We start from the raw sequence: 12,997 nt of genomic DNA, 5'->3' as shown, positions 1-12,997 counted from the left end.
GGGAGAGACAACTTAATTTTTAAGCGGGCGATTTGATAATTTGCCACCCTTACTTCCCCTTTCACAATTTGCCACCCATTGTTTTAATGACGGGCGGGCCCGAGCCTCACCTGTCATTCTCAGGGAGGGCAAATTATGAAAAGGGGAGGTAAGGGGTGGCAAATTATCAAATTTGCCTTTTTAAGCCGCCCAAAACATTGGCCCTTAATCACCTTACCGCAGTGCATCCTCGTGTACACGGTCTTCCCGAAAAAGAAAAGACAAACCATCGACGGCTCCGAGCTCTCGCGGGGATAGGGTTTGAGCCGCCGCCCCTCCGGCCTGCCCGCCGGCGGCGCGCTGCTCTTCCGGCCGCCGCTCTTCTCCCTCTTCGTTCGCCGCCCCTTTTCTCCCTCGCCGTTCGCCGCCCCTGAGCACCACGCGGCTCGCTGGATCATTCGCCGCCCCTGAGCAGCGCGCAGCTCACCGGACCGATTCGTGCCAGCCCCGCCGACCTGAGCTCCGCCTCTACAGGTATGACCTCCCCTCCATCGTCCTCTTCCCCTCCATCCATTCTTTCTCTATTTTGTTCAACTTGTTAGCCAAAGGATTCAGATCCTTGCCATGATTGATTGTTAGTCTCTGTACATGAAAGGATTCAGATGTGATGTGGGACGAGAGCTAGCAACAGATGCGAGAAACTGAATCTGATTTGTTGAATCGTGCTTGAACCCAAGCCACTTTAGGAAGTAGAAAATGGAATAAGTACAACACGGCAAGAAAGGATTCAGATTTGTTGCATCGTGCTTGAAACCTAAGCCATTTTCTAGTTACAAGACTATGGAATTCTCATTTATTTCTTTTACGTGTTTGCCTTAACTTCTGTTTTACAATAGCAAGTCAAAGTTAGTTCATTTACGATGTTTAGGCGTAGCAACTCGCTGTTCAATCTATTCAAGTTGCCTGTCCTGCATATTTAGGTACAATATATAGGGGATTATAAGGACACAAAAACAGTTGGAATCAATGGAAGTGGAGTTAAATTGACGAATCTAATTCATAATCTCTGTTACTCTTGTGAAGACATTTACTGTTTCTAAAGCGATGGCACAAGTGAGATTACGTCTTACCAATAAAAAGCCCTCAACAAGGAAATCTGGGCATGCCAATGATAGTCAAAGGAGCCGAATGTAGTCCAGTTACACTTAAAATAAAATCAAAGTAACACAGTTGACTGAATGTCTGCAACAATGCAAACATATTACTACGCTATCTGGAATTAATATTGTGTCTACCTTTATCTAATGGTCCTGCATAATATCATAAATAATCTGAAGTTATCTCTAAAGCATGAAGAGCTCTGAAAACTGTTTGGGCCTGCAAAATGTAGAGAACTAGTATAAATTCCGTGTCACAATTTGTACATCAGATAATGTTTTGTGGTGGCCTGCACCTTTGTGACAAGAATGAGGTACTGTTATTGTTGCCGAACGCTCTGTACACGCACTAAGCACTTAAGCAAAGAAAGAACAAAGCCACAAAGTAAGGTATTTTCTGTGAGGTCCTTAATTTCATCGAAACCCAATGCAGATGCTTGTTCTACATATAGTTCTTCTTTTGCAGATGCTTGTTACAGTTTTGAAAACCTGTCACTCTTTACTTCACTAGGACGTGATTGCCGCCAGCACCTACCCCGACCCCAAGGTCGTCGGCAGCATATTTTATCTCATTTCACATTGAACTATGTTTAGATCTATCATATTTACTACAATGTGGATGCTTGTTGCTTGTACCATGTAGCAGCCTAGCATTGTACCAGTGTATCATATTTACTAGTGTATCATATTTGCTTGTACCATGTAGCAGCCAAGCATTGTATCATATTTACTGCAGTGTGGATGCTTGTTGCTTATCACGGTCGCACCTACGTGGCCTCTAAGTCTGTGAGAAGGAACCAGTTATACATTTGTTTAGTGGAATCCCGCTTATGCCCCAGCTAATCCACCCAAGTTTTACTGGGTTGTTAGTTATCACTTATCACCCACCAAACTTTGGTCGGACTAAGTGGGCTGTGGTGGGACGCCCAGTTTCAGTCCCACCTGCAGCCTGACCTGTCTCGATCCGTTGCGGCTCTCTCTCCCATGCGACTAGGTTTCACCCTCGCCACCGTTCCTCTCCCCGCCCCTGCCCCTGATCACTTCTGCCGCCGACCACGTCTATTGAGCTCCTACCCAGCTGACCTACGTTGCTGGACCCGTCTATCCCGTGTCGGCGCCTCCTGTCTCGACCTCGTTCCTGTCTCGCCGTCGTCCGGCTCACCACTGACTAGCTTCTATATAAGAGGCCTTGGGCGGGTTGCCCTGTCTGAACGTATCCACATTCAACAAGCTAGTCTACCAACTTCTATAGTGTTTGTACTGCTAATGATGACTACAACAACAACAACAACAACAACAACAAAGCCTTTAGTCCAAACAAGCTGGGGTAGGCTAGAGGTGAAACCCATAAGATCTCGCAACCAACTCATGGTTCTGGCACATGGATAGCAAGCTTCCACGCAACCCTGTCCATGGCTAGTTCTCTGGTGATACTCCAGTCCTTCAGATCCCTCTTTACGGACTCCTCCATGTCAAGTTCGGTCTACCCCGATCTCTACAGTCCTTAAGATCCCTCTTTACGGACTCCTCCCATGTACTGCTAATGATGACTAAATATCTTAATTTCTTCTTTCTTCTCTAGGTAGAAAGATGCAGATCCAGCGAGGGGATGTTCAACCTGGAAGCTCGAATAGAAGACGCAAAAAAATGCGCATAAGTAGCGGTGAGGATTGATTTTAATTTTGCTACTTTCTTTTCTGCAAGTATGATTTGTACTATAGCACTCGAACAGAGCTGTGTTTAATAATGCTTCCTGAATTAGAAAATATGATTCGAGTCAATCCTCTCGAAGAGGAATTCGGCACCTCAAGTGATTCTGGTGAAGGTGTCTGGAGGCTACTCAGTGAAGAAGTCGCAGCACACATAGATGACAGTGTTGTGTCGCTTGCTTCATTCCATAAAGATAACGGTGATTATACAAGTTAGCTTTAATTGCAAATCTGTACCTGATCATTAGTTGCTTGTCATTGAAAATTTGAAATTACAATCTTGTGCAGCAAAGTCGGTTTATTTTGCGTGCACGGGCATAATTATTGAGAGCAATTCAACTATTACAAGTTTCTTGACTTCGTTAAGTTTGCTTAGATCTATTGATGATGATAGCAAGATCTTTCAAGACATGATGGTTGGTACTGCCAATTTTCTGTGCTTTGTTTGTTTCTTGCTGATTTGTGATGATGGTAATCATTCTGCAAACTGATGTGTATTCATTTTGTGGTGCTTTATTATTATTGCAGATTGAAGTGCGCCTTCCAAATAATCATCTTTCAATGGGATGGTTGGAATACTATGACTTAAAATACAATGTTGCTGTTATCAGCATCGCGCCCTTCCATGTTTTTCGCGCAGCATTTGTAGATCATCAGCGGCAATTTGAGTCTCATAGTGAAGTAGTTGCTGTTGGGCGTTGCTTCGACTCAGGCAAATTAATGGCCACAACTGGGATGTTGACTGACAATGGGAAGAGAATTTACCGCGAGGAGCTTGCGATCTCCACATGTGAAATTACTATGGTGCACCGTTGATTTCTCTCTTTACTTTTCTGCATGAAATAAATTAATAATATCATGCTATCAGTGGCCAGTGGTGGAGCTACATTGGGGCCAGCCATTGCTGTGGCCCGCCCAACATCTGGAAATTAATACAGTATACATATACTTGTGGGGCCTTAGAACATGAGACCACTGCTTATTTTGTTCTGTTTGGCCCGCCCAGGACTGGGCTTCAAGCTCCGCCACTGTTAGTGGCTACCACTATATGCATTGAACTACTCCCTCCGTACAAACTTGAGTCACTTATTTTGGGACGGAGGGAGTATATCTTTTGGGGCACTAAATGTATGCCTTTTTTCGGTTATGCAAATCTTGTCCAGCATCACTAAATTTGTGTGCTTACCTGAGCGGCACTTTATTCTTTTGCTAGACTGGAGTTGGAGGGCCCCTTGTTGATTTTAACGGTGACTTTGTCGGGATGAACTTTTATTCTAAGGAAGAGACTCCGTTCCTACCAAGGAATAAAATTCTTGAGCTTCTGATCCATTTTAGGAGAACATCCCCGTGCTGGTATGTCTTCTATACTCATGAGACACAGAATCTCTGATTGGCTTAAATATATATGCTTCTTTGTCCACTGTTCTGCCCCTCTTTATCTTTCCCTATTCGAGCTTACTAGTTTGTATTCACTTGGAATGTACATGTTTAGGAAAAATGAAAATGATGGAAAGTTCAATCTAGATTGCACGTGGTATAATAGTGGTCTCTTGCTCTTTATGCCGCAGATAAATTTGTATCATACACTCTTAGGCTAATTTACTATAAGCATCACCTCTAGTCGCATTCTATGCTGGATAACAACAGGTGTAGTCTAACCAAAGCAATTTCTTGATAACCTTAGAGCATCTTGGCTCCTTGCTGTGAACTTATTGTTCATGCTGGAATTTCCAGGGAGCTGACCACACATCAAGAAACATAGGAAGTGAAGTACTTGACAATAATATTGCACATCAATAGCCGATGTGGATTTTTTTTTTACTTCATACATGGCTGTACTAGAAACCATGTTAAATGCCAAACAATTTTGAAATGTATGTGTGTGTGTGCTAATATGATGGCTTATTAGCTGTTTTGATGCTTTTGTAGCTTATAATGGCATTTGGTAGGTGATCTTCACTTGAGAGCATCTGCCTTTATAACAAATTGGTCGTTTGCTCCATGTATAGCTGAACAAGTAGCAGAGTTACCTTAACACTTGCATCCATATCACCTGTCCTGTCAGGCCCATCATACAGTTGCCATGTACTTGATTAGGAATCTGGTGTCCATGTTGAACCTATTATACTTATTTAAATGGAAAGTAGTCAAGGTTCCTTCAGTATTGATATAGTATTTTCAACATTTTCTCTGTTGTTGAAATATTTAGTACCATCTGGGTTCTATCCCTATTTTTCCCCATCCTGCCACTGCTTAACACTTCAGATTTATATATTTTTGATAGTGATGCATGCCTATTATCTACTCCCTCCGTCCGAAAACAAACTCACTCCTTAAAGACAGTTAAAATTATGTTTTACTCTTGTGGATTTACTCATGAGTATATCATATTTTGCTGCAGGGACACAAGTAAGAAAAGAGGTAGTAAAACTGAAAGAGGCGCAAGCAAGGCACAAATGTCTCCTGAATCTCACAAGTCCGATTTAGAAGGTAAGGGAAAAAAACTCGCTCCTTAAAGACAGTTAAAATTATGCACCATCAGCCAATCCATCGTCATCAATGTTAACTTTTTATGATCATCTGTATAATCCATGCCAGCAGTACACATCTTTAGTTTTAAGCTTGTCTTTATTATGATACTATCATATTATTGTCTGTGCTAATTAGTTCATACTAAGTATATGGATATGCTATGTGAGAATACACACCTGAACTGATAGTTCTTTTTGGTGTTCCAAGTTATGCTTATTCCTTGTTTCATCTTTTCCATTTTAGGCAGCTCAAGGCAGGAGATGAAAAATAAAAACCAGAAACCTACCATATGTACTATATGTGACCCAGAACTTAATTCAGGTTGGGTCACTTTTAATGTTACATGTTGATTATTGCTCACGCATCGTCACTAATTGCTTCACCCTTTGACACTAGGACTTGAGGATACATTACTAGAGAGTCTGCCTTCTATTCGCCGGTGGCCATATGACTGGGGTCTTGGTGAGTCATTGCTTTCAGTTTCCTTCATAATTATTCATACATTGGTCGTCAATCACTTTACCATGTTGTGCAGTATCTTTGGATGCTAGAAGAGATAAGTTTAGGTCCCGTGGTTACCCCTTACCAGTTTTGGAGGACAGTGAGTTATTTCGTTTCCTTTTGGTGATTACTTTATTTGATTGCACATTTGACTACTCTTTTCAGCCCTCCCTTAAACTATTATGCCATGTTTCTGTAACTAGATGGCAAGCGTCTGCGTTATAGTTTTGAGGAGGAGTTTAGTGAAGATATCTGGAACAAACTCTCAGAAAGAGCAGCTTCAAATATGTCCTGAGTTGTTGTAGCACTCGCTTCATTCAGTGGTAATCATATTGGTTACAAGCTTATTACTTGTGGTGTATTTTTCTTCTGTTTCATCACTAACTGATGATCTTAATTATTACTTCCGTAGGAGAAGCGAGACTTTTTGCTTGCACAGGTGTATTCATAGACAGCAATGGGTTCACCACAAGAGTTCTAACCTCAGGAAGTTTGGTTAGAAGTAATGACGATGAAAGCAAGGTTGCTGATAACTTAAAGGTTGTTATTCTGCTAATAATTATTTAAATACCCTTTTTATTCTTTCATTTGAATACTGCTTTACTTGCACCATATCATTATTGCAGATTGAAGTGCACCTTCCAGATAAACGACATGTCACAGGGATTTTGCAACATTACGATCTGCATTATAATGTCGCTGTCATCATCATCGAAAAACTTCGCTGTACTCGGACAGCAATTATCAACAATAAGGTTGAAACTGTCACTCACTCGCCGGTATTAGCTATAGGGCGTGTCTATGAATCAGGCAAATTAATGGCAGCAAGTGGGATAGTGATCAACAAAGAAAGTAAACTCGATTGCAAAGATCTTAGGATCTCCACTTGTCAAATCACTAAGGTATGGTTTGTTAGTTTCTACTACATTTATTTGTTTGGTGGAAGTATGTGTAGTTTAATCAATCAACATATCTGTGTAACTTACAAGCATCATGTTCTTTCTACTGGTTACTTTTGTCTTGTGCTAGGCTGGGATTGGGGGCCCTCTTATTGATTCTGATGGGAACTTTATTGGCATGAACTTCTATGGCTTGGAAGAAACTCCCTACATGCCACGGGATACAATTGTGAAACTCTTGGGGAATTTTGATGCAAAAGGGTATGTTTTCTATCATCATCATCATCATCATCATCAATAAATTTCGCCTCTTGTCTTACATATTAACTGGTTAAAACTATACCTTTTGGTTTATGTGTAGGACTGCTGATTTTACCAAAGTTCCCGCACCAAACAGGTTTTTAAAATATTATTATGCATTCAACAAGACCTTGATTCAGATATGCACTATTCATGGACTTACTTATGATTTCATCATAACAGATGGCCTGTGCCTAAGCCATATTGGTGCTATCCGGTGTGGCATGAACGGAAGGAAGGAACAGACTTGCTGGAATTTCTTGAACAAGAATTTCGCTATGACTAATGTGAATTTTATTGCCATGCCTATATTGTCAACCTGCTGACCGAGTCGCTTGTGAAGCTGATCATGTGCAGCAAGCATCAGTCGAGTTGCTCTGTAAATTTGAATCCCTTTACTGGGCACTTTCATGTAGTATATGTTGTGCCAGCTAGTCAAGGCACTTACACAAAGACCTCTTGTTGCTTTATGTGTTAAACCACATGTAATCTATAAGGTGGAACCGTGCATCCCATTAGCCAAATCACTAGTTGCCGGCTTCTAGTAAATCAACATTTGGTGAAAAAAAGTTAAATCCAAAAGAATTATCGCCTTTGTGCATCATGTGTCTTTTTAATTATAAAAAATGTAAATGGGGCTCGACCTGAATTGAATCCTGGTCGCGAGGGGAAGCAAAGGCATAGCTAACCAATAAGCCTGCTTCCAGTTAATGGTTAGTAGTAGGATCGCGACCTACTAGGGGCGATCAGAGCAGGTTTTCTCCGTTTTCTTTCCCTTTTCTTCTCAGATTTTTTTTTCCATTTTTTTGGTTTTTTCTTTGTTTCTTTTTATTCATTCCACATTCTTTTATACATGATTAACATTTTATTCAGATATTTGTTCAACATTTTTTATATACTTGTTTAACTTCTTTATATACATAATCAACATTTTTTTAAATAATCATTAATTTTTTTCAAATACTTTTCAATATTTTTCAAATACTTGGTGTTAAGGTTTGTAATTCCTTATGCAGGCACGAAAGTCAATAGTCATGCAATGCAATTACATCCTACTTGTGATGCATTATTCGGTGTTAGTTATGCTTAATGCTCGTTAATGAGAATTTTTGTTTCTTGGTTGGTTGCTTCTCAATTTTTTTTTGCTAGCCTTCACTTGTACTAAATAGAAATACTATTTATACATCTAAAATCCTTAAACCTAGTTTTGCCATATGAGTCCACAATACCTATCTATATGCGATATTTTTGTGCCATTCTAAGTAAATTTGTATCTGTCATCTCTAATTTTTAAAATGAATTTTCTTTTTGTGTGTCCGTACCGCTTATGAAGCGGCGGGGGTGGCCAATATTTTTCCATGCTAGATGTATTATTCTTAAGATGAGTGTTTATTCACTTGTCATTGTACGAGAGTATGACGGCAATAGGGATGCCCAGTCCTGAAATGAAAAAGAAATTTACTTTATGTTGTCAAATAATAAATTCCTTAGAAAGTGTTGATATGGAAGGCACCCGTGGTCCCCGTGGATACAGCTAGCCATGGATTGTGAAAGAATGGTGAAAACATGAATAAATTTTATTTTATGTTTGAGAACCGTCTATGATGTATCTAGCATGAAAAGTATTGGGAACTATTCGATCGTTTTCGTTGACAGCAAAAGCATGCCTCTCAAAATGTTTTATCTCTCAAAAAATTTCACTTTAAACTCTGGCACCTCTACAAATTTCTGCTTCCCTCTGCAAAGGGCCTATCTATTTACTTTATGCAATTTCTATTTTTTATTTGAGTCCCCGTCTTCTCTTATAAAGCACCAACTAGGGAACATTATGTTCATACTTGTGCATTGGATGTAGTTAATATTTGAGTGTGTTTCATGAATGGATCAATGAATGAGCATGATGGGCCAGGGATGACTTAATTTAGTGTTAATATTTTAAAAGACATAGTTGCTTGTTGATTGCTACCTCTTAAGCACTGCGTTGGTTTTTCCTTAAAGAGAAAATGGTGATGCAGTAAAGTAGCGTAAGTATTTCCCTTAGTTTTTGAGAACCAAGGTATCAATCCAGTACGAGACTACGCTCGAGTCTCACGCACCTACACAAACAAATAAGAACCTCGCAACCAACGCGATAAAGGGGTTGTCAATCCCTTCACGGTCACTTACGAGAGTGAGATCTGATAGAGATGATAAGATAATATTTTTAGTATTTTTATGATAAAGAGTAAAAGTAAGATTGTAAGGTAAACGGTAATAGAAATAGCTAGTTGTTGGAAGATTAATATGATGGAAAATAGACCCGCGGGCCATAGGTTTCACTAGTGGCTTCTCTCAAGATAGCATAAGTATTACGGTGGGTAAACGAATTACTGTCGAGCAATTGATAGAATTGAGCATAGTTATGAGAATATCTAGGTATGATCATGTATATAAGCATCAAGTCCGTGACAAGTAGACCGACTCCTGCCTGCATCTACTACTATTACTCCACACATCGACCGTTATTCAGCATGCATCTAGAGTATTAAGTTCAAAAGAACAGAGTAACGCTTTAAGCAAGATGACATGATATAGAGGGATAAACTCATGCAATATGATATAAACCCCATTTTTATCTTCGATGGAAACAATACAATACGTGTAGTTTCCCCTGCTGTCACTGGGATCGAGCACCGCAAGATTGAAACCAAAGCTAAGCACTTCTCCCATTGCAAGAAAGATCAATCTAGTAGGCCAAACCAAACTGATAATTCGAAGAGACTTGCAAAGATAACTAAATCATACATAAAAGAATTCAGAGGAGATTCAAATATTGTTCATAGATAATCTTGATCATAAACCCACAATTCATCGGATCTCGACAAACACACTGCAAAAGAAGAGTTATATCAAATAGATCTCCAAAAGAATCGAGGAGAACTTTGTATTGGGATCCAAAGAGAGAGAAGAAGCCATCTAGCTAATAACTATGGACCCGAAGGTCTGAGGTAAACTACTCACACATCATCGGAGAGGCTATGGTGTTGATGTAGAAGCCCTCCGTGATCAATGCCCCCTCCGGCGGAGCACCGGAAAAGGCCCTAAGATGGGATCTCACGGGTACAGAAGGTTGCGGCGGTGGAAATAGGGTTTTGGCTCCTTGTCTGATGGTTTGGGGGTACGTAGGTATATATAGGAGGAAGAAGTAGGTCGGTGGAGCAACGAGGGGCCCACGAGGGTGGAGGGCGCGCCCAGGGGGGTAGGCGCGCCCCCTGCCTCGTGGCTTCCTCGTTCATTTCTTGACATCCACTCCAAGTCCTATGGATCACGTTTGTTCCGAGAATCACGTTCCCGAAGGTTTCATTCCGTTTGGACTCCGTTTGATATCCTTTTCCTTCGAAACACTGAAATAGGCAAAAAAAACAGCAATTTGGGCTGGGCCTTCGTTTAATAGGTTAGTCCCAAAAATAATATAAAAGTGTATAAATAAGCCCATTAAACATCAACAAAATATATATTAGCATGGAACAATTAAAAATTATAGATACGTTGGAGACGTATCATTGATATGCTTGAGTATTGAAGTCTTCATGTCAAAACTAGACTATTTCTTTGAATCATCTAAAAGTCCAAATGTCCATGCTACAAAAGAAAAAGAATATGTGATGAACATGTTAGGCAGCATTCCACATCAAAAAATCTGTATTTATTATTTACCTACTCGAGAATGAGCAGGAATTAAGCTTGGGGACGCTGATAAGTCTCCAACATATCTATAATTTTTGATTGTTCCATGCTGTTATATTATCATTCTGTATGTTTTAAAATCATTTTATAGGAACTTTTTATCATTTTCTGGGACTAACCTATCGACATAGTGCCGAGTGCCAGTTGCTATTTTTTTGCTTGTTTTTTACTTTGCAGAATATCAGTACCAAACAGAGTCCAAACGCAGCGTTTTTTTGGAGTTTCTTCTGGACCAGAAGACAACTTGGGAGCCAAGGAAGCACCCGGGGGAGGCCCGTGGGGCCCACAAGACACCAGGGCGCGCTAGAGGCCCCTAGCGCACCCTGATGGGTTGTGGGGCCCACAGGGGTCTCCTCCATCACCTCTTCGCCCTATAAATTCCTAAATATTCCAGAAACCTTAGGAGAGTCGACGAAACACAATTCCAGCTGCCGCAAGCTCAAGAACCACCAGATCCAATCTAACATCATCACGGAGGGGTTCATCATCCTCATTGGTGCCTCTCCGATGATGCGTGAGTAGTTCACCATAGACCTACAGGTCCGTAGGTAGTAGATAGATGACTTCTTCTCTCTTTTTGATTCTCAATACAATGGTATCTTGAAGATCTATTTGATGTAATGACTTTTTGCGGTGTGTTTGTTGGGATCCGATGAAGTTCTAGTTTATGATCAGATCTATATCCATGATTATTATTTGAGTCTTCTTTGATCTCTTATATGCATGATTATTTATAGCCTCGTATTTCTTCTTCGAATCTTTGGTTTAGTTAGGCCAACTAGATCATTTTTTCTTGCCATGGGAAGAGGTGCTTTGTGATGGGTTCGATCTTACGGTGTCCTCACTCAATGACAGAAGGGGTAGCGAGGAACGTATGTATCGTTTCTATTAAGGATAACAAGATGAGGTCTATTCCTACATGAATAGATCTTGTCTACATCATGTCATCGTTCTTATTGCATTACTCCGTTTCTCCATGAACTTAATACACTAGATGCATGCTGCATAGCAGTCGATGTGTGGAGTAATAGTAGTAGATGCATAATCCTTTCAGTCTATCAATCTTGGACGTGATGCCTATATATTGATCATTTCCTTGGATATCGTCATAAATATTTGTTCTTCTATCAATTGCCCAACAGTAATTTGTTTACCCACCATGTGTTATTTTCTCGAGAGAAGCCACTAGTGAAATCTACGGCCCCCGGGTTTATCTTTTATCATATTGCTTTTAGGTCTATCTTTTTCCGCATTTGTTTTCAGATCTATTATTTCAAAAACCCAAAAATACCTTCCTGCACTTTTTCTTTCTTTATTTTATTTTGCGTTTTGTTCAGATCTATTTATCCAAACACACACTATTTAATCTATCTTTTTGCCGAGGAGGGATTGACAACCCCTCTTACGCGTTGGGTTGCGAGGATTTGTTCTTTGTGTGCAGGTACCATTTACATAGTGTTGCTTGGTTCTCCTACTTGATTGATACCTTGGTTTCATAACTGAGGGAAATACCTACCGTAGTTGTACTGCATCATCCCTTCCTCTTTGGGGAAATACCGACGCAGTTTCAAGCCACATCACGCCACCACCTCATCAACCGATGACGGCCGAAGAGGAGGAGGAGCTACTGCGGAGGGTGCTCGAGGACTCCGAGAGGGACAATGAGAGGAGCCAGCAGGAGCAGTGGGAAGGCCTTAAGGTGCAGATGGCACTGTCGGCCACCGACGACGTTGTCATCCTAGAGCATGAGGGGATGGAGGAGTCGGACGACGCGAAGCCGCTGTAGAACCGGGAGGCTGAAGGAAATATGCCCTAGAGGCAATAATAAAGTTGTTATTTTATATTTCCTTATTCATGATAAATTGTAAGTGCATCTAGTGCCACCCCTAGTTGGTTTTGGAGTATTGACGACAAACCTAGTTGAGGGACTAATGTGTTTGTGAGAATTGCAGATAACACAGGTAGAAGTCCCTCATTGATTCGGTTTTACTACCAGAGATGACCCCTAAAAATGTACGAAGACATTGAAGACAATGGTGGTACATGAAGATATTCACATTGAAGACTATGACAAGAGAAGACACCACGTGAAGCCTATGGAACTCGAAGACTTAGATCCTTCGTAGTTTTATTTCATTTGTGTTGAGTCATAGGAACCACCGTACTGTTAAGTGGGGTCCAAGAGAACCAGTCA

The 12,997-nt window shown here is 40.7% G+C and overlaps 1 pseudogene across 1 annotated transcript; it reads left to right on the top strand.

The window, feature by feature from the left end:
- Positions 1-229: 229 nt before the first annotated feature.
- On the top strand, positions 230-7,587 carry LOC125542691 (uncharacterized; annotated as a pseudogene). Its single transcript, XR_015618093.1, has 15 exons — positions 230-513; positions 2,719-2,799; positions 2,899-3,045; positions 3,134-3,261; positions 3,374-3,649; positions 4,059-4,198; positions 5,247-5,335; positions 5,621-5,698; positions 5,774-5,839; positions 5,913-5,978; positions 6,082-6,201; positions 6,291-6,418; positions 6,505-6,780; positions 6,908-7,038; positions 7,139-7,587. The product of XR_015618093.1 is annotated as an uncharacterized LOC125542691 (transcript).
- Positions 7,588-12,997: the final 5,410 nt, after the last annotated feature.

The sequence above is a fragment of the Triticum urartu genome, chromosome 3A, assembly GCF_056163025.1.
Source record: "Triticum urartu cultivar PI428250 chromosome 3A, HENAU_Tu73, whole genome shotgun sequence".
NCBI lineage: Eukaryota > Viridiplantae > Streptophyta > Magnoliopsida > Poales > Poaceae > Triticum > Triticum urartu.
Note: the sequence above shows the minus strand (reverse complement) of the source record. Positions and strands in the feature narration are given on the sequence as shown.